Here is a 23,224-nt window from a genome sequence, read left to right as displayed (position 1 = left end):
GGAGAAAATGCTATTGAAGATTCATATCTTTCTTTATCCATTTTCGACAAACTCTATCAAAGTATATATGAAATTCTTCCATATTTTTAATTTTACAACTGCTTAGAATAACTAGGATTCTGAAAATTCATACAGAAAGATTCTCGATTAAACAAAAAAGAAAAAAAGCCTCTACAACTCCGATAGAACAGAGCACAGGAGAATAAGCTACATTTTAATTAACAAAATATAATTAACTATACTCCTGCCTTTTTAATCAGTTATAGTTGAAGCAGAAGTTAATTTGGTTGTGAAATCAAAATCAGCATTGAAAATAAGAATACATTTCAAAACAAAAGAGCAAATTTTTCTTTGTATTATTCCAGGATTTCGGCAGGTGTTATTTACCAAGAGGAGATTAATAGGCTTCGAATACTGTTTGGTTTAGTAATGAATGACGTGTAATGTGAAGATAAAAGTGTAATTTTTCCGATTGCTGCAGTGTGCAATATCCCTTCACATTCGTTAAAAGATTGTTAAAATTTATCAGAAGCAAAAGTTAGCATCGATGAATGCTTATTTTAAGAAATGGTAACAATCGGGATATTTTATATTTCTTTATACATAATCCCTCTTGTGTTATGATGCAAAGTGATAACAGCATTAAATATAATTTATTGCATAATTCCGAATGCTTTTTAATGTTTTCTATTCACATCAATGATCCCAATTTTAGGCTATTCAACCTAGATCTGTTATTTAATGAGTACTAGACTGATAGGTTTTTTTTTTCATTATAAACCTATCTTTATAATAAATAACAATAAAAATCATTTTCTGTGTTTATTGGTCATTTAAAACTATTTTAATTTCTTGCATAGATAAGATAAAATTTGATAATTTTAATAAGAGGTCAATATTTTCTCAGTTTGTAATTCAGCAACATTGATCGGATTATATAATTTGTCAAACTGTTGTACTTCAAATGTGAAACGATTTTCATGTTTCGTAGGTTGACACGCTAGAGTGTTTGTGCTTTCAACCTTTGAAGTGTCCAACTGTTTGGTTGTTGATTCTAAATCGATGGCCTTTGCTGATAAAACGCTTACTTCTTACTTAAGTTACTTAAGTTACTTAAGTTCAGGATCATCGGAGTCATACTTCAGATGCATCGTTTTAGAATGTGTCTGAAGGTCACATATATTTCCAATTGCTATACTTTGTTGCATAATAAGCATATATATTTGTGTTTATGATTTATAAAGCAAACTTATTATTGTCCCATTCTTCATTAAAATTATAAGTGATTACTCGCTTCGGTTTCTTCATCGTGGTTGTTACAATCATCAGTTTATAAGCAGATCTCTGTAACAAAACATTCTGAATGATTGGAGAGTACACCAACGAATCTAATAAGAAAGCAACGATAAATTACGTAAACACTACATATCTTGTAGTTATTTATTTCACTAGTTAAAAAAAAATGGAAAATCGGAGTATATTTAGAAATTAATCAAAATTCTTTCCGACAGACCTACAGAAGTGTCTTGGTTGCTCCCGCTAAGTCTTTCTGCCCGCACGTACTGCCGATTGTTTCATAGAGGTTACGCTTAAATGTATCAACCACGCCACGGCGCGTTGCGCTGTCAGTTAGGTGCGTCTTTAGTCGGCTGCGCTCGTCAATGAAACGTTTCGAGAGTGATGATGCAATGGCTGTTTGACGCATAGATTTTTGGATTTGGATTATTCAGTTATGGCAAAGCACACGAGGGCTATCTGCCTAAGGGGAGGGATGCCTTTCGTGGAGGACTTTCTAAGGGAAACTGGCTCGTATACACGTTACACATGGAAAAAACCACGAAAACGCCCATGCAGCCAGCCCGTTCGCGGGATTCGAACCTCAGACCGAACTACCAGTGTTCAGCGTCTTTACCACTCGGCCGCTGGTGGGCCCGTTTGACGCATAGACGTTAAAATGTTTAATTTTAATATGTATTCTATAAACGTAAATCAAAAACATCAAAATTGCCAACAAATCAGAATAATTTAGAACGGGCGCATTGGATACTGCGCGCATTACTTAGATAGATGATTTTAGTGCATTTGATGTGTGAAATTGTTGTAAATTTCTGGGTAATGTAACGTAAAAAATAAATGATTATTTTAAATATTTTACCTTTTTTTTTTACTTTATTCTCTTTTACATTATTTTTGCCAGGTAATTCTCTAGCGTTGATCTTATAGTATATTTGCAGTTTTCGCACATTTGTTTCGTAACATTCATATATTGTGGCATTTTTTAATTTAATTTTACAACAAATATAGCAACCTGCATCTTTTATTAACGACGTTTTCAATCAACCATTTCATTCCATTACATCTAAATATTCATGCCTAAACGTTTGTAAGTTTTTTTTTCCTTTTTTGAGATCAATGTTTATATTTTCTACTCTGTGGGTAACAAGGTTCAGACATTGCGTGGCTAGTTAGTAGTCCTGACTTTTAAAAGTACTCCATACAATTTAAAAAAAAAAGCGCTAGTCCATTAACATAAAGAAAAAATAGTCAATATTGTAAATTTGTTATATCACTGTGTATAGCACTCGCACAATTCAAAACTGGGAACTTTAAGTATTCAATTTTCCGTTTGTATGAGGTGTTCTTTCAAGAAACATTCAACCTCAAGAGCCGAATGGCCCACACTTCATCATATCTGGTAAAATTACATTTCGTGCAAAATAGACAACTAGAACGTGCCATATTCGCAGTGATACAAAAATCACACGAAAAAATGCAATAATCACAGGAAACGATCACGAATGTCTGTGGTGATTACCACTTTCCGTTAGCTCAATAAGCTTCGCGTATAACATGACAGCAACTGACATGAACGAATCTATAGTTTTTAAACTTCCGAAACTTGGAGATCCTTTTACATCTGTAGTACAATCGCTTGAAATATATCGTGTTAGGACCGGCATTGCTACAATATAAATATAACATCTTCTAAACTATTTTTAAATGTATTATTGTATCTATAAGAAATTAAAATAATTTTCATTAAATTGGTATAACAATTTCCAATAAAATACAGAAATGAGATATTTTGGGGAAAAACGACTTATCAGTCCATTTCTCAATTATTTAACTCAGATCTAAGTGGACTAGCTCAACAGTGTGAGAGCCCTGACGTGAAGTTTCTTATATATATTATACCAATTATAGGGTAGAGATTCCGTTTAAGCGTAACAGTGACACCAATTATCATGTCAGTTTACTGAAACCTTATCATCAGCGCCCTGAGTTTGTAAATCTCATGATGGAGGATATCGAGAGAAAAACTGATATTCCGTATCTTTTGGCTGATTCAACGCAGATTGAGTCTAGGAAAATGATAGCTGTCGTAAAGCGTTTTTGTAGCGTTTTGGAATTATACGTTTGTAGATTCAAAATTGTCTGCATCCTGTGTTTCTGTATCAAAATAGTTAGAATTAAGTGTTTTATCTTAAGTATTAGCATTTTGTAAAATTTCAGGAATATACTTTTTATGAGGCAGACATTAGAAGTAGTTTAAATTGCTTTTATGTTTATCTGTCTCAAAGTGATGTTATCTAGAAATAAGTGCAGGTTAAAGTAAGTGGCTTCTCTATTATCACTTAAATGGTTACTACTTTTGTTCTGAAAGTTGTGAAAAGTACTTCGGATTTTCGAAGCTAGGAGCAGTTTGCTTTGGAGAGTTCGAAAGCGCTAAGAGTGCAAAGACTACATCCTTAAGTAGTTATTCCTGATAAGTAAAGTCCGAAGACGTAACTGAAATGAAGTAATTGTTAACATATGACATACAGGTGACAGGTGACGGAGGACGGGGACGCCTGATGTTTAACAGAGGTTAACAGGCATATGTCCCGCGTCCTCCCCTGGAGTTTATTTAATAGTTATAAGTGTGGATACATGGCCATACAGGGGCAACTGTTTAACATCTGGCATTTGAGGTACATTTGAATTAACATACAGGCACGATAAAAAAAAAGAAAAGAAAAAAAAAACTGTATAGGTTATAACAAAAGAAGAAAATTAAACACCTAAAAATGGTGTTCAATTCTGCTCCCTATGCAGTCACAGATTAGATGGTAGAGCATTAGAGTGCATATGTCAGTGCAAGTAATGCATGTAAGCCGTATTACTCTGGTTGACAGCGGTCCTGGCCATATGCTGCAATGGTGGTTATTATTTTGCAGATTTTATTTATGGCCGCTCTGTTTTTGGCTAGGAACTTGTGAAATGCTGAGATATTGGCTGGTATCGGGAAGTGGAACTGTTCCGTGAGTGGGCACTGAAAGATATAATGGTCCGGTGACCCCTCACCTCCGCAAACACAGCGATCCGTGGTTGAGATGGTGCGGCGGTAGAAGTAATCCGGGAAGGGACCATGACCAGTAATGAAGTTGGTAAGGGGAGCAATTGCCATAAGGCGCTCCGTGGTTACTTTTGGCAAGAAGCTATGCGCTCTTCTTCCCGTGTCGCCCTGATCCCATTCTCTTTGCCACGACTGGATAGCGGCATTTCGCAGTTGACTTTTGAGGAAAGATGGTGGTGCTGATACTGATATCTGTCTGGCATTTTGGTTCAAAGCAGCCTCTTTAGCGAGTTCATCCGCTGTCTCATTACCCATGTTACCTGCATGGGCTTTAATCCATACTAGGTCAACATGTGCGTGCCGATTATCTTTTAGGATATGCTGCAGTCGTTTGATCAACGGGGAGGCGTGACTATGTTTGTCAAGAGCGAGCAGTATCGACATACTGTCTGTATAAAGCTGCACATGTGTGATGTTGTTGAGCGCCACGTATTCAATGGCAGCTCTTATGGCAACTACTTCTGCTTGAAAAATGCTATTATTTGGATTGAGGTACCCTTTCCAATGGTGTGCAGCATGGCGTTGCCTGTAGTATATAAAGGCACTACCTACACCCTCAGCAGTTTTCGAGCCATCTGTGTAGAACGCGTGCATATTAGAGTTTCCTTCTGGTTGACTTCGTGACGGTTTGAGGATAGTGTGAATGCCAAGTCCCTTGTGTGCTGGGTGCGTGTGGAGAGGAGTACATGGATGTTCGTAATTTGCAGGGCTATGTAAGGTGCCTTCAAAGGTTGCGTTTTTCTGTAGATGTATTATTTTAGTATATGTGGCCTTTAGCTCCGCTTGGATATGAAGTGGTATGATGCCTGCCAAGGTGAGTGCTGCATAAGTTGCAGTGGTGCGGTAGGCTCTGCATAAGCCTATGGCGAATGGGCGCTGTAGTGATAGGAGTTGCTTAACCTTGCGTGCGGTCATGGGTTGTGCCCATATAGCTGCCGCATAGAGTGCCACCTTCTTAGCTACAGTTTTATAAAGTACCTTTTGAATGTGGGGATTCCGTCCCCAGTTCCGGCCTTGGAATTGTCGTGATCTCCTGGCAATTGCAGATGTTTTAATCTTTTGTGCCTGGATATGCGGAAGCCAAGTCAGACCTGGGTCCCATATTACCCCAAGGTATCTTAAAGTTTTTACGACCTTAATATTCCGGCCTTGTAGTTTGATACATGGGCTACGTGTTGGATTTCTACCCTTTCTTGGAAAGATGATAGCAGTGGACTTTGTGGTGGATATTTTGAGTTTTAGCTCTTCGCAGAGGTTGGCAAAGATAGTGCATGACTCACTGCCATGGGCTTCAAGCTCAGCGCGTGTGCGGCCTCTGACCAGTAATGCCGCGTCGTCCGCGTATGCAACTAACACAGTATGTTGTGGCCACCTTGCCTCTAAGACTTTATTAAAGGTGAGGTTCCATAGCAGAGGCCCCGCACAGGACCCCTGTGGACATCCTCTCACTTGTGTTATTGAAACAGTACTACTGTTGTTAGAGATCATCAGTTTCCGATCTGCCAGATAGTTGTCCAGAACTTGATAGATATTTCTTGGGCATCTTGCCTTTCTGAGGGCCTGCCTGATGGCAGGCCACCAGAGGGTATCGAACGCACTTTGCAAATCTATCGATATAAAAGCCGTCTGGTAGCCCTGCGATTTGTTCTGAATTATGACTTCATGGATTCGCTGCAGGGCATGAATGGTAGAACTGCCTTGTTTGAAGCCAAATTGTCTTGGGCTAATGCTTTGGTATTGATGTAGATGAAATTTTAGCCTGTTGACGATGAGCTTCTCGTAAATCTTTCCCATCGCGGACAGAGGGCAAATTGGCCTAAAGGAACTCGATACTAGGGGGTCTTTATCCTTTTTTAAAAATAATACCACATTGCCTTTTTTGAAAGCTGTGGGGAATATTTTATAATGCAGAAGCTGGTTGTAGTATTTATGGAAGTAGGATGGTCGTGCCTGATATGCAACTTAGATAATTGCGTAATCGAGTCCGTCTGGACCCGGGGCCTTTTTTAGTGGCAGATACCGGAAGATATTACGTATCTCCTGTGCAGAAAACTGTATATCGTTCGGTGTGCATGGCGAGCTTGTATCTTCTCTAATTTACCTCTGTTCTGAAGTATCTGCTTGTGTATCATCTGTGGGAAAGATAGCATTTAAAAGTTCCTTGGCGGTGGAGGCCGCTACGTCCATAGTATGTGGTGCTGTTGGTTGAACTGGTACTTGCGCTGGTTGGAAGATCTGCGTTGCCAGTTTGTGTAAAATTCCATATGGATTACTGTTACTGGTGCAGAAAGATCTCCAGCTGTTAATTTTAGCTTCAAGAATTGCTTTCTTGTAGGCGGCCCTTTCTTGCCGAAAGGCCGTAAGGATGTTGGAAGCTACAATTTCGTTGGTAGCAGATCTGAGGCGAAGGCGCAGAGCTCTGCACCTCTGTTTCATCTCTCTCAGTCTTCCCGTCCACCAGGATATGCCTTGGATTTTTTGGCGGTCCTTGTAGGGAGGATCTGCTGACATATTTGTCTGAGTAATGACAGAATGCAGTCTGTGTAATCATCCAGTTCTTGGGGGTTGGTAAGCTCTTCTAGTATGTCTTCTTCTCTGATGAGCAGCCCCTGAAAGGCAGTCTTCAGTCGTCGTATCTTTCCGCCCGGTAGTTTGAATCTCTGGAGGATATTAATGCTGGCTTCAAATGTTAGTGTGAAGTGGATGTATCGATGATCTGAGTTATTCTCATCAGCTAGAAGATCCCATGAGCTAAAGTTGTTAGCAAAATTAGCAGTTGAGAGTGTAAGATCAGGCCATCCTTTATGATAGGTATTGTCATAGGTTGGTTGTGCCCCTTGACTATTATGTAAATGTAGATCGTGACAGGCCATAAAGTCTTCCATGTCTCGCCCTTTAGGCGTTGTGTCTTGGTAGCCCCATATAATATTATGTGCATTGAAATCTCCTCCAATGACGTGAGGTACAGTTGGGCATTTCTGTTTCACTCGTATAAAGTTGCAAGTCACATCCGTAAGACCTCCCGTGGGCGGGGAGTAGACGGAGGTTAGGAGGAATTGCTGCTCTTCAAAGATGACTAGAATAGTAACGAAGTCTCTGTGGTTACTACGTATGGAGACCAGGAGGGGTTGCAGAAGACAATGGCTGCCCGTGGTGCTTGTTCTGCATTGGCTTTCTTCTGAAAAATTTTCCATGCCAGTGGTAGGCTTGCCACTTGGCCCTCGCGACAATAAGGTTCTTGAATTATCAAGAAATCTAAGTTATATTGAATAGCATGCTGGACTACCTGCGTGGTCGCGGCTACCGCCCGTTGTAAGTTAATTTGTGTGCACTTTATCTGTGCTTGATTAGAATTAGCTTCCGCACTTGAAGTTTCTTGGGTTGGCCCGCGTATCGCTTGTTCTGTTGTGCTGTTCGGCTCTTGTTCATTATTCATACAGAGTGCTCCTTCTGACGCGTTCAATGTATCGTCCATACGTTGGGCAGTTGGCACCATAGGTCGGATGGTTGAATGGCATTGTGCTGCGCGTTTTATAGTTGGCGTCTGAACAGTTGATGCATGTTGGCCTGCTGGCGTGACAGTTCTTAACACTGTGACTTCCAGAGCAGAAGGCACAGTAGATTCTATTGGTGCATGTTTGCTGCAGATGGCCAAACTCCTGGCATCGGAAACATCTTTTTGTGTCGAAGTGCTCAGCAATCCTATGTCCTCTCCACCCAATGAAGAGCTTGGATGACTGGAGGAGGCTTCTAAATGCCGCTGGTTGACATTCAAGTATCCATTTGACGGTGTTTCCTCTGTCCTCTGTCCTCTGACATGACTTTGGCTGTTGTTTTGGTGAGGTGGAGTTCTGAGGCGAGTGCATTTCCTATCTCTTCTGGCTGGACGTCAGGAGATACGTTGTGGATAGCGACTCGTGGTAGTCTAGTCAGTGGTTGCTTGATCTTGACTATTACTTGTCCCTGCGTGCTTTGTAAAGTAGTAGTGAGCTTGGTCACGTCCTCATTGGAAACACAGTCTACAGCTAGTCCTCCTTTCTGTAGATTTCTAATGGAGGAGATTTTAACTCCAAGCTTCTGAATAGGGAAATTTTCGTTAAGGACAGCTTTTAGGTCCTTATTACCCTGTGCAGTACCCTCAGAGGGATAAATTAAAACCGTATGTTTTGGCTTCGGTTTGGTTGCTTGCGCGTATGTTTTGACTCTGACGACGGTATCGCTAAGCGCTGATGAATCGTTGGGAGCTGTGCCGTGCAATGAACCGCAAAAGACTATGGAGGGAGTGTTGGTACAGGCGTCTGCTTCTTCAGGTTTCGGTATGTAATTTGGACCTTCGAGTGCCAAAGTGTGCACTGCGTCTATCAAATCCAGGAGAGATACCTTTACGTCTGAAGGAAGAAGATATCTGCCTCGTCTTTGTATGGAGGCTGTTTTTCTAAGACTTTCGCAGAGCTTATTGATTTTTGTGTGATAGTCTAATTCTGAGCTAGCAAGAGTTACCGGATCAGAGTCGCAGTTAGAATTGTCGTACTCAGCCACTGAGGTTGATGGCCGTGTCATAGTAGCAATCACTTGCACTATACAATGCGAGAAACAATTGTGGACTTGAGATGGCGCACTGAATTTGATGCAAAGAGTAAAATCACATAGAGACACACAGAAGTCGCTTCATAGGTATCACTGTTACACTTAAAGATCACTTATACACTTCACTGTAGTAAAAATATCACTTTGACACTTACTCTGCTCATAAATGCACTCACTGAACGTAAAAGCACTTGTGCTAATCAGCACTAATCACTAATGCACTTTTTGTGCACTAATTACTTGCACACGTATCACTGTAAGCACTTAATAATCACTTATTCACTTTCACTGTAGTGAAATTTCACTGTGACACTAACTCTAATCAGCACTAATCACTAATGCACTTTTTGTGCACTAATTACTTGCACACGTATCACTGTAAGCACTTAAGGTATCTGCCTACGTTCGGAGCACTTTTTTTTAAAAACGTAGAATTCCGATGAAATATATATTTATTTAGTCAAAATATGATATCAAATCATGAAAATAGGTACATTTTTAGGAATATTTTTATAAATTTTTGAAATATATGCAATTTTATGCAAATTTTTAGGAGAATTTAACACTTACGTTAAATGCCGTATATTTTTTCTCACAGCATATATTTCAATTTTTTTATACTGTATACTACTACAACACTTATCTGTGTTATGAACTAAAATGTATATGATATTTCTAAAATTTACTAAAATATGTGTAATTACATGAAAAAACACAGTTTTTTGTAAAATATTTCTTATCGTTTTATATAGAAATACTTATAAAACAATCAAATTAATAAATATTACTTAGATTGTAGCTTAAAACCTAATAAATAATATAGAAAACATTTTAGTGAAATTTAATAGAGATATCTTTAGAACATTTTGAGTAATTACATTTCTTGTATGTAAAAACACTAGAAAAATTAGTTTTTCAGAAAACGCATTTAAAGATTTCACATTAACAGAAAAACTGTTCTGTTGTATTTACACACTTAAAATTCTCCACATTTTTACATCACACCCTCCATATCTTTATACTTAAGTAATTTTGATTTCCTATTTGATTTTAATTTTTTTCTGGCTATTTTCGAAATGAGCGACGAATGAATTTTCGAGTTCTTTATTCTTTCGTTATCAATTCCAAAGTAATTTTTAATCATTTCTTGTTCAATTGATATGCCTAAATGTTCAAACACAGGAAGTAATCCAAGATACCCTGAATTAAAACTTAAAACGGCTATATATGCACCCAGCAACATAGTCTTTATACCTAATCGCAATGTTGCCAACCCCAGTTAAAAAAACCGCAATGTTGCCAGTCCCAGTTCAAAGAATTAAGGCAAATAATTATTGCCAGAAACAAAAAAAAGTACCCAGAATTAAAATGATATGTTTTAGCACAATTTTACGCACAAACAGTTAAAAAAAAAACACGGATAACAACATTGTTTACCTTTAAGTTGAGCCTTTTAAATGGCACTTCCGGTCTTTCTGCTTTCACTTCCAGTGCAGTTAATTGGCTATACCTTTTCTTCTAATTATCACAAACGTAAAAATGAACCATTTTCGGAATCCTACAAAATTGACCTTTCAAATTGGGCAATAAAAAAAAAAATCGAATTTTTTCGCCGAAATCGTTTTTTTTAACGTAGGCAGATACCTTAATAATCACTTATTCACTTTCACTGTAGTGAAATTTCACTGTGACACTAACTCTAATCAGCACTAATCACTAATGCACATTTTGTGCACTAATTACTTGCACACGTATCACTGTAAGCACTAATAATCACTTATTCACTTTCACTGTAGTAAAATTTCACTGTGACACTAACTCTAATCAGCACTAATCACTAATGCACTTTTTGTGCACTAATTACTTGCACACGTATCACTGTAAGCACTTAATAATCACTTATTCACTTTCACTGTAATAAAATTTTACTGTGACACTAACTCTAATCACTAATGCACTTTTTGTGCACTAATTACTTGCACACGTATCACTGTAAGCACTTAATAATCACTTATTCACTTTCACTGCAGTAAAATTTCACTGTGTCACTAACTCTGCTCGTAATTCACACACACTTGCACTTTAAGTAGCGCTAATGCTCTTATTCGAAGAAATATGTAATGATCAACAAATTAATTAATGCTAATTAATAAAATAGAATAATCAAAAGGTGACCAGAATGCTGTAATAGTACTATTATACATTCACGGAATAAATAATATGCACAGGGATACACACAAATAATATAGTATTACTATTTATGTTTATTTACTGCCTAATTAAAACACGTTGGTAAGCCAATTACCACACATAAAAATTTAGAATAAAGTACAGGGAGACTAAATCATAATGCTCTGATAAGAAATGCTACTGTTTATGCATTCCGTAAAAACATATTATCAAATACTGATACAAGAGAATTATACTGGCAATTAATATAATTAATGAGCCAGTTTGAACTGTGGTAAATAAAACAGATTTGTAATGGGAGCTAGAGCCTACTGTGCAGAGTACAAATTAAATGCACACGATCACAACGAAATTGTAGCGTTAGAAACTGTAATTAAATTAACATAGCAGTAATAGATATTATTAGATAGCACAAAATGACACAAATTGACATAGTTTGATAATTATACAGTATCCGGTGTTATACCTGAAGCCTATTTTATAATATGAAGTTAATGACTAAAATTAGCCGAGTCTAACCAGTAAGTAATGCGATTCTTAATTAAACTAATTGATTTAATTAGAAACAGGCAATCCTACCTTGGTTGCTAACCTTCTCTGTACTATCTATAAGCAGCCGCGGTAAGCGAATTGACACTTGGCCGCTATTTTCTCTGCTCTTCTTCTGTATAATGAGTTTCTGCAGAAATCGTTCAAATATTGCCACTGTGTAATCCAAGAGATTGACATAAATCAGGTAAACACTGTACGTAAACACAGTCGCGCGAAGGTAAAAATCCTGTCCAAATTAAAGTCACAAAAAAAATGAAAACTCAGGTTGTATTCGTCCAAAAAATTTGATATTTATATCCCTGTAATCCCTGTCACATGAGGAGTCCAAAACTGAAGGTTCCGAAGAGCTATTTCAGTTAGTTGCCTAATTAGCGAAAAGACGAATTAAAACACAGTCCCTTTTGTTAGTCTTCTTTCCCCTTTGTTGATAGAAAGGAAGTCGCTGACGCCGGGGTGTCGTTGGACTGCAGGTGGTCGTTGGATCGCTTGAAAAGGTCGAGGGTCACGGACACCTCGTGGCTGCAGAATCACGTACTTTAAAAATTAATTACTAGCGGTATAATTAACCAATTGTCTTGAAACTGGCCTGTAAATACTCCTTGTAAGGTCCTTTCCAGCGATATAAAATTCAATATGATTCGGCTTCCGGCGGTCGCTCAAAAACAATTTAAGGTTCAGCCTCGTTGGATGTTAAACTGAGAAATTAATGAATCAGTAATTAATGAACCGTTGGTCGTAGAACCAAAACATTAGTGTCTACGTATTCCTACTGAGGTGGGTTAAATAATAAAACTTTTTTCAGCACCTGAAAATAAAAACTTCCGCTGCTAAAGACGAAACACGAGGAGCGACGAAAATGCGACCTACTGCTGCAAATATGGCCGCGCATTCTTGTTGAGGGGCTGCGACAAGCTGACCACTTGTTCAGGGCATATACATATGACATGCAGCATGCAGATACCAATCCACATACATTAAATACGTTATATATGAGGTATTATGTAGTTGTAAATGCATAGCAAGTACCGCTCGGCCGCTGGTGGGCGCTCGGTTGCAAGCAATTTAATGTTTTCATTCTTGTGTCCGACTGTGTGCCTCATATTCGAACTAGGTGCTTTCCGTTTCTGTCGGAAAAAATGCAGTAATCAGGAATAGTTTTGTACCAGTATGCTGGATAATTTTCCTTTAATAAATAAAAATCAACCCCTAAAATTAAAAATACCAAGTTTCTTTTAGACTTCAAAGTGATTTTAATAAGTTAAAATTATAAATTTATGCCTAATAAGTAAATCTAAATTCTGAAGAGTAATTTTTGAAGAGTTAACTTGCATACATCAGGAAAAGATGATGAATAACCTCATATATGAACATTATACGAAATAGACGAAATAAATGAGTGGGCGGGATATACTGTCCGTACATGTAGGGAATCTCTCATGTGATGTATCAATAATTACGTTCTTTGGTATTAGCATTCCATAGGAGAGTCAAACACAATATCACATACAAAATAATAACAATAATAAAATTAGTATTTATAATAAAAATAATAATAAAATAATAATCTGAGAGTTTACAGATTTTATATTCCGCCCAAAGAGTGTTTTTGTTTTTCATTTACACACTCATAATCATTCTGAGAGCATTGGGCTGAATTTCCGATAGACAGTCTTGTGCGGTGGAGATAAAAATGCTTTAAAAAGTCCTGTCTAGTACTGATACTAGTGACAGTCAGGCTGCTAATACTCATTTCGTGCAGTTTCAGTTTCATGGGATATTCCAGGATACACTACTTAAAATATCCATTTTAAACTATGGATCCAGAAAGCAACATTTCTGTTCTTGCTGGTATCGGGATATCGCCTTGAGCTATGATTTGGTGTCGCTCTCTTGTCAGCTTGACGATATCTCGCCAGTTAAGCGAGATAAGCATTTATCCCAGTGTTAAATGGACTTGATCCTGTAACCTTAATTTTTCTGCGGGTCTTCGTCTCTTTCAACGCTTTCTTGTTCCATTATATAAAAAAATACAAAAATCTCACATTTGACTAAAATTATTTAACTAATGCAAAATTCGTAACAATATATGTATGTACATATATGCACCTAATTACTTTGATTTATTATACAAAATTTTGTTTAGAACAATAAAAATTTGATTATAGTAATGAAAATTTCTATTCAGTGTTCATCTTAGCGTTTCTCTATTACCAAGAGTTCGCGTAAGATACACATGGCCTGTGTCTCGCTGTTTTTTTTCGTCTGTTCCGAACATGGTTGACAAACTACAGCGTGTCTGAATTCTTGCAGTAATCATGTGGTACTACTATAGAATCGAGAGAATTTATATGTGTGGTTAATTCATAGTAGGATCGTAAAGGGATTAAAAGTTCTAAAATCTGAAATGATTGCATATAACTAAGGGTCGAGTCTCCAGTTGTGGTAGTGAAATAGTTTGTTGTGTCTCTTGCATTTTTCGGAGTTCAGATTGCCATAAAGTTTACGACTGGCTTAAAATATTTTATATAAGCTAATTTGCAATGCGCTAATTGGGTTTCAAATTTTGGTACAGTTTTCAATTTTGATATTTATTTCGTGAATTAATAAATTTTTTAAGAAACGTTTAGATTATCAGTCGGAAACGTTTAATTCTGTAAATTTTTAATTTCATTTTACGTATAATGAGATTTATAGACTAACGTGGTCTTTGTTTGTCCGTTGCATCAGAATGTATATGCATTATATACAGCAGTGTTCCTCAACCGCCGGTACGCAAGAAATATTTGCCGATCCGCGAATTTGCCGGTTATTTTTGTCTTCATGATTTATTCATGAAATCGGCTCGGTTTAAAAAGAGTCTGAAAATGCTAATTTCTTCAGTTTTCAATATGCAAATAAAATGTATTAAAATGTTTAGTATATTACCGAACGGTCTTATTGTTAACGTAAAAAAATTATTAACGTAAAATATTAAGTTCGTGGTTCAATAGCAGGCGCAATTCGTCATGGTGGTAACTTGCAAATTTTAATTTAAAATTTTACTTGAACTCTGAAATTGGACTCTGTGCTATTATTTGTGTTGAATCTTGATTTTTATCTTGCTATTTCATTTATTAATTATTTTGTATGAATTTTTACGAACTTGATATGATTCTACGAACTTTTGAACTTTTTACGGCCTATCTAGCTATTGCAATTTTCTGAAAGACTTTGAACTCTTATGCCATTCACAGCTTCAAAGTGTCTTCGCGCCATTTTCATGATGTCTCACTACTGCTTATCCTGCACTCTTAATAGCTATATTGCACTCATCATCTGCATTTGCCATACAATTCACTGCACCTGCCTGCATGTATCAATTTAATGCCATTGCTTATCACTGCACAATTTTTATGATGAACGCCTACTTTCGTAAGTATTAAGATATGCCTGCTCACGCAGCTGAAATTTCTTCGCCCACAGGTGTTGGTACTTCCCTAGTACCATTTATTTGAAAATATATTTGCCTAGTGCACTTTAATGCGATCTACTGGCGAAAACTCTTTAGTAGTTAATGACCAGAAAAAGTAAGTCATAAGTCATAATAGCAAGCGCGCAGAATTGTGATGAACATCAAAACTAATAACGGAGCGTAAAAGACAGCTTTGAGTAGGCGACCGCAAGCAATAAAAGTGCTATTAAAAATGATCGTGAAGTTTTTGGTATATATTAAGAGTCCGCCCCATCGTTGATGTAATATTTTACTATCGGGATGCAAGCCTGACGTTCACCATGGACGGACTGGCTATTTGACACACCAAAATGGATTGAAATAAATTGTTTTCTGAAAGGGAAGTTAAAGCAAGCTCAACTAAATGCATACAACTGTTTACATTTCAACAACCTAGACAAATATAACTAAAAAATATGCAGCCTTACTTTTGTGTTTGATAAAAGAATATGAAAATATATTCTAAGATTTTCGGAAAAGAAATCAAAATATTTGTATTTTTGGGATTCGTTTTACAGCTGATATAGATATTGTCAATAAATTATCAAATAGAATACACATATTTGCAATCTGATATTAAGGTCAGGGAAAATTTGATAAAGTGTCCTTGTTGGAATTTTATAAATCATGCCTACAGAGAGATAAATATACTTGACTATACAATGATGCGTAACTGGTTGTCATCATGATTTGGCAATACGTGTATTTGTAAACAAATATTTTAAAGAAGAAGCATACTAAGAATAAAATTAAAGCCAGAACACTGAAGAAACTTCTCGAGAACTCGCTAAGAATTACAACCACTTCAATCAATTCTGTAGCTATTACGGAATTAGTTTCGTAATATTTAGGAATTATTACTTCTATGATTCTACGAATTATTTATTTAGTTAGGAACAGTTAGGTTATCAGGAATAGTTTCGCAATTTTTATGCTGAATATGATATTAATTTTATGATTTGCTGTAATTACAACTGAAATTTACAATGAAATTTTATGTATGAGATGTCAAATAAAATGCCAAAATACTTCTCGATTGCTGTCACTATATTAAAAGAAATATAAATTAATAAAATTTTTTAATTACTTTTATATATATATTAGCTAATTTTTGTCATCAGCTATCGCTAGTGTTAGTTGGTGAAGGCTGGACGTATGAAACAAGAAAACCATTTATACACTTAAATTTTCTATATATGCGCTTTCTTATGTATATAGTACACTCTAAGTAAATTTGAAATAACGCAGTCAAACCCGTATGTTTCTCTCGAAGAGGTGAAATTCAAAATTTGTTTCCGCAATCAAACCTATGCAGTTATGTGATTTGCTTATTTGGGAGTTTCCACAGATAATAGAAATTATTAGTGTAGCAGAAAAAATCTCCTCTGCTTCCAGTGTAGCTAAAAGGTTGGACTCCTCTTCACGAAAGCATCAAACAGAATATAGAGCCTCTGTTCTATACATGCGGAATGCCTGTATTCAAGCGAGTATCCAAATAAGAGAGGTTTCTGATTATTTAATTATTTGCCACATTATATATGAAGCTTTTTGTATTATTGGAGCAAGCAAACTTTAAATGTAAGGGCATTTTTTGCTTATAGTGGGTGATTTGCCGGCAGTCAAATGTTTAAAATTGCTGAATTGCACTGGTAGTTTGGTCCGTGCCTGATAATAAGACGATCTTTGTGAAGTTAAAAATATAGGTACTTTGCTGCCAAATTAAATTACTACTTAAAACGATAGACTTACAAGATGTTTTACTATTTAAAAATTTATCAGAAAGCCTTTACTGCGATTTGAATACTTATACTGATAAAAGCTTCAGGCGGCGCTTGGAAAAGCGCTCCTGAATAAAATATAATTGAAGTTATTAAAGCATAAATTGATTTTTTCTTTAAGTTTCGAAACTGCTGATTTTGTTTCATTCGATGAGTATTGGATTTCCCTTAATATTGAGAAAGTATCTCCAGATAAGGATTTTAAAATTTTTTTGAAATTTAGTTCACGCCAAATGTTGAATGGACGTCAAACAAGCTTTAAATCAAATATCTGACTTTAGGACCCTGATAGCTTTCCCGTGTAATAACAAACCTGAGAATACTTAATTGCAGAACCCAGTAGATGAAATAAAAGCAGACGAATTTACCTGAAAATTCACCGCTACGGCAAACAGGGTATCGCAGTTTTATTTACGTATTCAACCACCATATTGCAATGCAGATATTACAAATTTTAAAATGTATAGAGCGCAAAATTTTACGGAAAAAGTGGTCAGTAACGAATAGTTATAATTTATTTTTTCGAAATAAGTATCTTCTCAAACTGCAAACATTACTTTAAAAGTCCATGCCATTATGGAATCGAAACCTGTTTCCATGTCAGATGCATTTCTTGAAGAAATCTGAAATTTGTGTAAACATAAAGAACTAAATTTTTGAAGTATTTCACAGTCCAAACTGTATAAGATGAATTTCTTTGTCTACGAGTTAGTAAAGGGTTATCAGAGATTTTTCAAAAACGTTATCAGAGATAAATGCTAGTATTGATTCATAGGAATGAACGAGAAATTCATGCATTTGTTTAGAAACAGAAACGAAGTATTTGTGGAATTTCCTGCGTGACAAAGTTTCACTTTTAAAATTTTTTTATCTAAGTCTACATGTGTGATATAATTTACGTGAATGAACTCTGTGCGGAAAATGTATTCTGACTGACGAAAAAATTTATCTGTATTGTGTTACAAGATTTTGTTTACTTAAATTTAATTTTTTTTAAATCTACATGTCTGCAATCAATTTGTGCACCAGATTTCAATTATCATTATACAAGGTGCAATAAAACTAAAACTTAATTACGAAACTAAAATCTGCTAACAGAGACTTTAATGCCAAGTCTTCTAAATAATCAATTCTTTATCTTTAACTTTTGAATGAGATTTCTGCCAGAGTTTTTAAATTTTCATAGGTGTTGTCCATGTTAATTTTTAATACGAATCAAACTAATATAAAACTGAACTCAAAACCATTAAAATCTTAAAACTTCTCTAAACGTTTGATAAAAATTAGTGTCATAATACTGCAAATTAACTGAACGTAAAAATGTGTTCGCCGACCAGGTAAGATTACTTCGACGATCTCTTTTTCAGACCGCTGAGTTACAGGATTAGTGTTTCTGTCCTATGAAATGATAATTCGTAACAGACTTTCAGTTTAATATATCATGGATTTTGATGAGAAATCCCATTTCTTTTGTTAGCGCAAAGACAGCGCAAACAGCACGGGAAACTGGTTTACAAACTGAGCTCTCTTGAGTTGGGTAAAACTTATTACAAATTTGAACTGTAAGCACTCAATCGAACGACTAACATGCGAAATAATGTAAGCCATTTGAAAGCATAGTGCATTTAGAAACTATTTAAGTGCAATCAAAAACAAATTTGATGAAAATTTAAATAAATCTAAAACGGTCACTCGTTATAATTAAATTAGTTGTTGTTTAAACTAACATGGCTTGTCTGAATCAGATCAAACCCACAAAATTTATCGTGGCAAGGTGTCAAAATTGCTCCAGTCGTTCGCAAGAAGCTTGGGCATCATAGAATTAATAATACGACTTTTCTCATTTCCGCAGTCAATTTGAAGAATAGCGCCCCGGTGGGACGTTTTTGAGGATCTCCCACTCTTCTTTCTCTACTGCAGTCACTCGAGAGGATTTTCGGGTTACCGGATATTTAGAGTGCTTTTACCTCTTTTAAAGGGATTTTTGGTCCGCCTTCGTCTCTTTTTTAAGTGCAACAAAGGCCGGTACCAACTATCTTAGTTGCTCTTGTCACCGCCTTTCAACCCGACTTCGGATACCAAAACTTGTTGCGTTCCTACGGGCTCGTAATGGATTGAATGCAAATAGAACTGATGATAGCTTGATGGAATTCATTTTTCTAAAAGGAAATCTTTACAGTTTTGGAACTTTCTACAAAACTACTTGTAAGTATCTTATCAGTATAACAGAACACAATCAGTAATTACAACATGAAACTACGCGGAACATTATATACAAGACAATATAAAGCGCATTTAAAGAGGAAAGCACACGGAGTTCTTTGAGTAATCCGAAGTCGGCTGTGAATTGATAACTTGTAATACTATCATTCAGTTAATCTGTTATCGCATGAGACACGATGTTACCAGTTCTGCTTATCTCCTGCCGGTGATCGGCTCATGAATTTAAAATTTTCATTAAATAGGAAATTGAAGAATTGATGCTCTCTGCGCGCTTATATAATTTTACACCGGCCGCCGAGAAATCTCTAGTATCTTCCATTTCTCGAAATTACTAGAAGACTGGTTGGTTTGGTTTAGTTTATTTGATTATGGGTAAGGAGGCGTTTCGTATCTGCCTGATGGGAGGCATGCCTTCGTGGAGGACGCTCGTAGTGAAACTGGCTCGTATACATATTGCACACGGGGAAAGCTACAAAAAGGCCTAGTGTTCAGCGACTTTCGCGCTCATATTTGTAAAAGACATATGAAGGCTGAATTCGGTTATATAGGGATCAATTACAGTTATTCGGTTACCATATCAATTGGAGTTATGCAGCGACCGGATAAACAGGTGGCCAAATGATCGCCAAGTTTCGCGATTTTGAAGATTTCTTTGGAGAATTTCTGGCAGCAAAAATTAGTTCCGGAAAGAATCATCAACTCGGCAATATCTCGCCAATTTAACGAGATGGCCATTTACCTCAGTTTTAAATAGACTTGATCCTGTACACTTCTTTTTCGTCAGAACTTCGCTCCTTTCAATCATTTCGTTTTCCATTGCACAAAAAAGGCTGGAATTTCACACAAAATTTCACTAAAATTATTTACCTGCATACTAAATTCGCACAATATGTATGTACACTGCGAAAACAAATGGGACAGTTATATATCTCCCATGCTACTGGGCCGATTTACGAAATTCAAATTACATTTTTCATATCTCGAAAACGCGATTTAGGATATTTACTAAATTTGTATACATAATTGGTTCTAATATAGGTATTTTGACCCCAAATCGCATCTGAAATAACACGCGAAATTTTTTCCATATTTCGATTCTACGAATCAAATTATGCCTAAATATTAAATTTGGTGAAATTTGGAGCGCAATTTACGTGGATATTTAACAATTTATCTTGGCGCATTTTTTCCTCTTTGCGCCAAGAATAATTCGCTTGACAAATTTCTTAGTTTATAGATACCTATTTTTCTTTCCGTTTTTTTCATTGTGCACGAGCCTAAAAAAGGCCACTTTCTTAAAAAATGCGTAAAACACATTTGACGTTATTGTTGCTTGTAACGAAAATGCCAAATTTCAAAATACACCAATATGTAAATTCACGTATATCTTAGGTAATCTTGAATAAAAAACTCTATTTTTTGCAGGTGTGCCTAGAAATATATCTACTTTAAGATGATGTTAAAAATTTTATAGATTATGATACAAAACGTTTTTCGAAAAATTTATAAAAAATATTTTAAAATATAAATTTTAAAAGTAATTCATAAAAATGGGCGAATTTTATTCGGAATGAACCTAAATTTCCAAATGTGAAAGAAAGAACCAAATAAGTATAATAAAAAAGAGATATTAATAAATACATCCTAAATTCAATTAACATGAAGAAGCTAGTTTTCAAAAACTACTTGTGCGATTTTTACAAAGCTTATCAGTTTGGCATAATTTGAGTAGTACTATCGAAAAAAGGAAAAAAATTGAAATGTCGTTTCAAAAAAAGTCCAATTTTGTGTCAAAATACCTAAAGTAGAACAATGCCAAATATAAATCTAATACATATTCTTGGTCTCTCTTTGGATACATGAAAAACGCAAATTGAATTCCGTCAATAGGCCCAGTAGAACAGGAGATATAGAACTGTCCCATTTTTTGCGCAGTTTACATATATGCAACCAAACAATGACTCTAATTGTTTTTTATGTCTAACTTTAACTATGTACACTGCTCAAAAAAAAAAAAAAAAAAAAAAAAAAAAATGGGACAGTGCTATATCTCCCGTTCTACTGGGGCGATTGACAAAATTCAAACTACGTTTTTCATGTCTTGAAAGCGCGACGTAGGATATATATTAGATTTATATATAGTACTATTCTAACATAGGTATTTTGACACAAAATCGGACTTTTTCTGAAATAACATACCAATTTTTTTACATATTTCGATTCTACGACTCAAATTATGCCAGAATACCAAGTTTTGTAAAAATCGTACGATTAGTTTTTAAAATATTAGCTCTCAAAATTTTAGCTCCTCAATGTTAATTGAATTTGGCAAATATTTATTAATATCTCTTTTTTTATTAAACTTTTTTGATTTTTTCTCTCACATTTCGAAATTTTGGTTCATTCCAAATAAAATTTACCCATTTTTTGCGTTTTATTTTTTAAATTTTTATTTTTAAATAATTTTTATAGATTTTTCGAAAAACATTTTGAATTATAACCTATAAAAGGTTTACCATCATCTTAAAGTAGGTGTATTTTTAAGCATATCTGCAAAAAATTAGACTTTTTTACTCAAAATTTTCTAAGATATACACGAATTTACATAATTTCGCGTTTTGAAATTTGGCACCTTTTTTTTGAGCGATAATAACGCCAAATGTGGTCTATGGATTTTTGTTACACTGAATTGCCACAGCTATTTTTAACCTTAAACTTCAAGTAAAATTTTACGGAGAATTAATTATATGACATTTTTTCCCTCAATGATGCGTAATAAATATTTATTAATACTATATGAAAGGCTATTTTTTTAAATTATAGATGATATTATTCAAATTATTAACTACTTTTTTTTAAATTTCTCTCGTATCTTTTCTTTTTTTAAAAAATTTAAGAGTAAGTTTTTGTAAGAGTAAATTTTTACCTTCCGCGTTTTATCGTCTGCTACTTTACTTCGTTTAAATCGAATTGTCTAAAACTGAGAATTTTCGCTTGATATTTATTTGAATTTTATGACATTAACTGCATAATTTATTTCTAAACAAACTGTTGCTTTTGAAGTGGCTGAAAGAGCGGCTGATACTATTATCCATATTTTTAAAGCACAATATACTATTTTTATAGAAACATAATATTTAGAATAATCATTTTTTATAAAAGTCAAATTATGATATAAACATACAACCCTCTAGAGACTGAATTAATGGAAGTTCAATGGTTATGTAGAAATGATCTGCAGCTACTTAATGGCTGGATAAATCAGCAGATTCTGTGGACAAGTAAGAATAATTATATAAACGACACCAACATTCTGGATTCAATAAACAACGAGGATACAATGTTTACTAAATGAATTAAGAAGTTTTAAAACATAAAAAATCAACTCATTTTTTTCCTAAAATGTATTTTTGTGCGTAGCGTATTTTCATTATATCCTTAAAATTCTAATTTAGAATGTAATTGTCAAGAACTGAATCTTAATCATCAGTAATATAATAAGTAATTATTGCTGTTATTAATAAATCCTTCTTATAAAGTAATTGCAAATATTTCAAAAAACTTTCTGTCTGAATGCAAACATTTTTCTATGCAAATATTTTAAATTTTATATTAATCAAGATTTCACACTATATTTCCACTTCAATTCTTACCGTCAGTTCTAGTAGAATTTACAAATCAATTATATTTAATTAAGGATTGAATTGGATTATTTAATTATGGCAAAGAACACGAGGGCTATCTGCCTAAAGGGAGGGATGCCTTCGTGGAGGACTTTCTAAGGGCAACTGGCTCGTATACACGTTACACATGGGGAAAACCACGAAATCGCCCATGCGGCCAGCCCGTTCGCGGGATTCGAAACTCGAACCGAACTACCAGTGTTCAGCGTCTTTACCGCTCGGCTGTTGGTGGGCTATTTAATTAAGGAATGACCATCTAAGTTAAGAAACAGCGTACCGTAACAACATTTCAATTATTGGTTCCGTATCTTTCATGTTACTCTCG

The sequence above is a fragment of the Stegodyphus dumicola genome, chromosome 11 (genome assembly GCF_044657685.1).
Source record: "Stegodyphus dumicola isolate Sdum_Otavi_A_Nest chromosome 11, ASM4465768v1".
Classification (NCBI taxonomy): Eukaryota; Metazoa; Arthropoda; class Arachnida; order Araneae; family Eresidae; genus Stegodyphus; species Stegodyphus dumicola.
Note: the sequence above shows the minus strand (reverse complement) of the source record.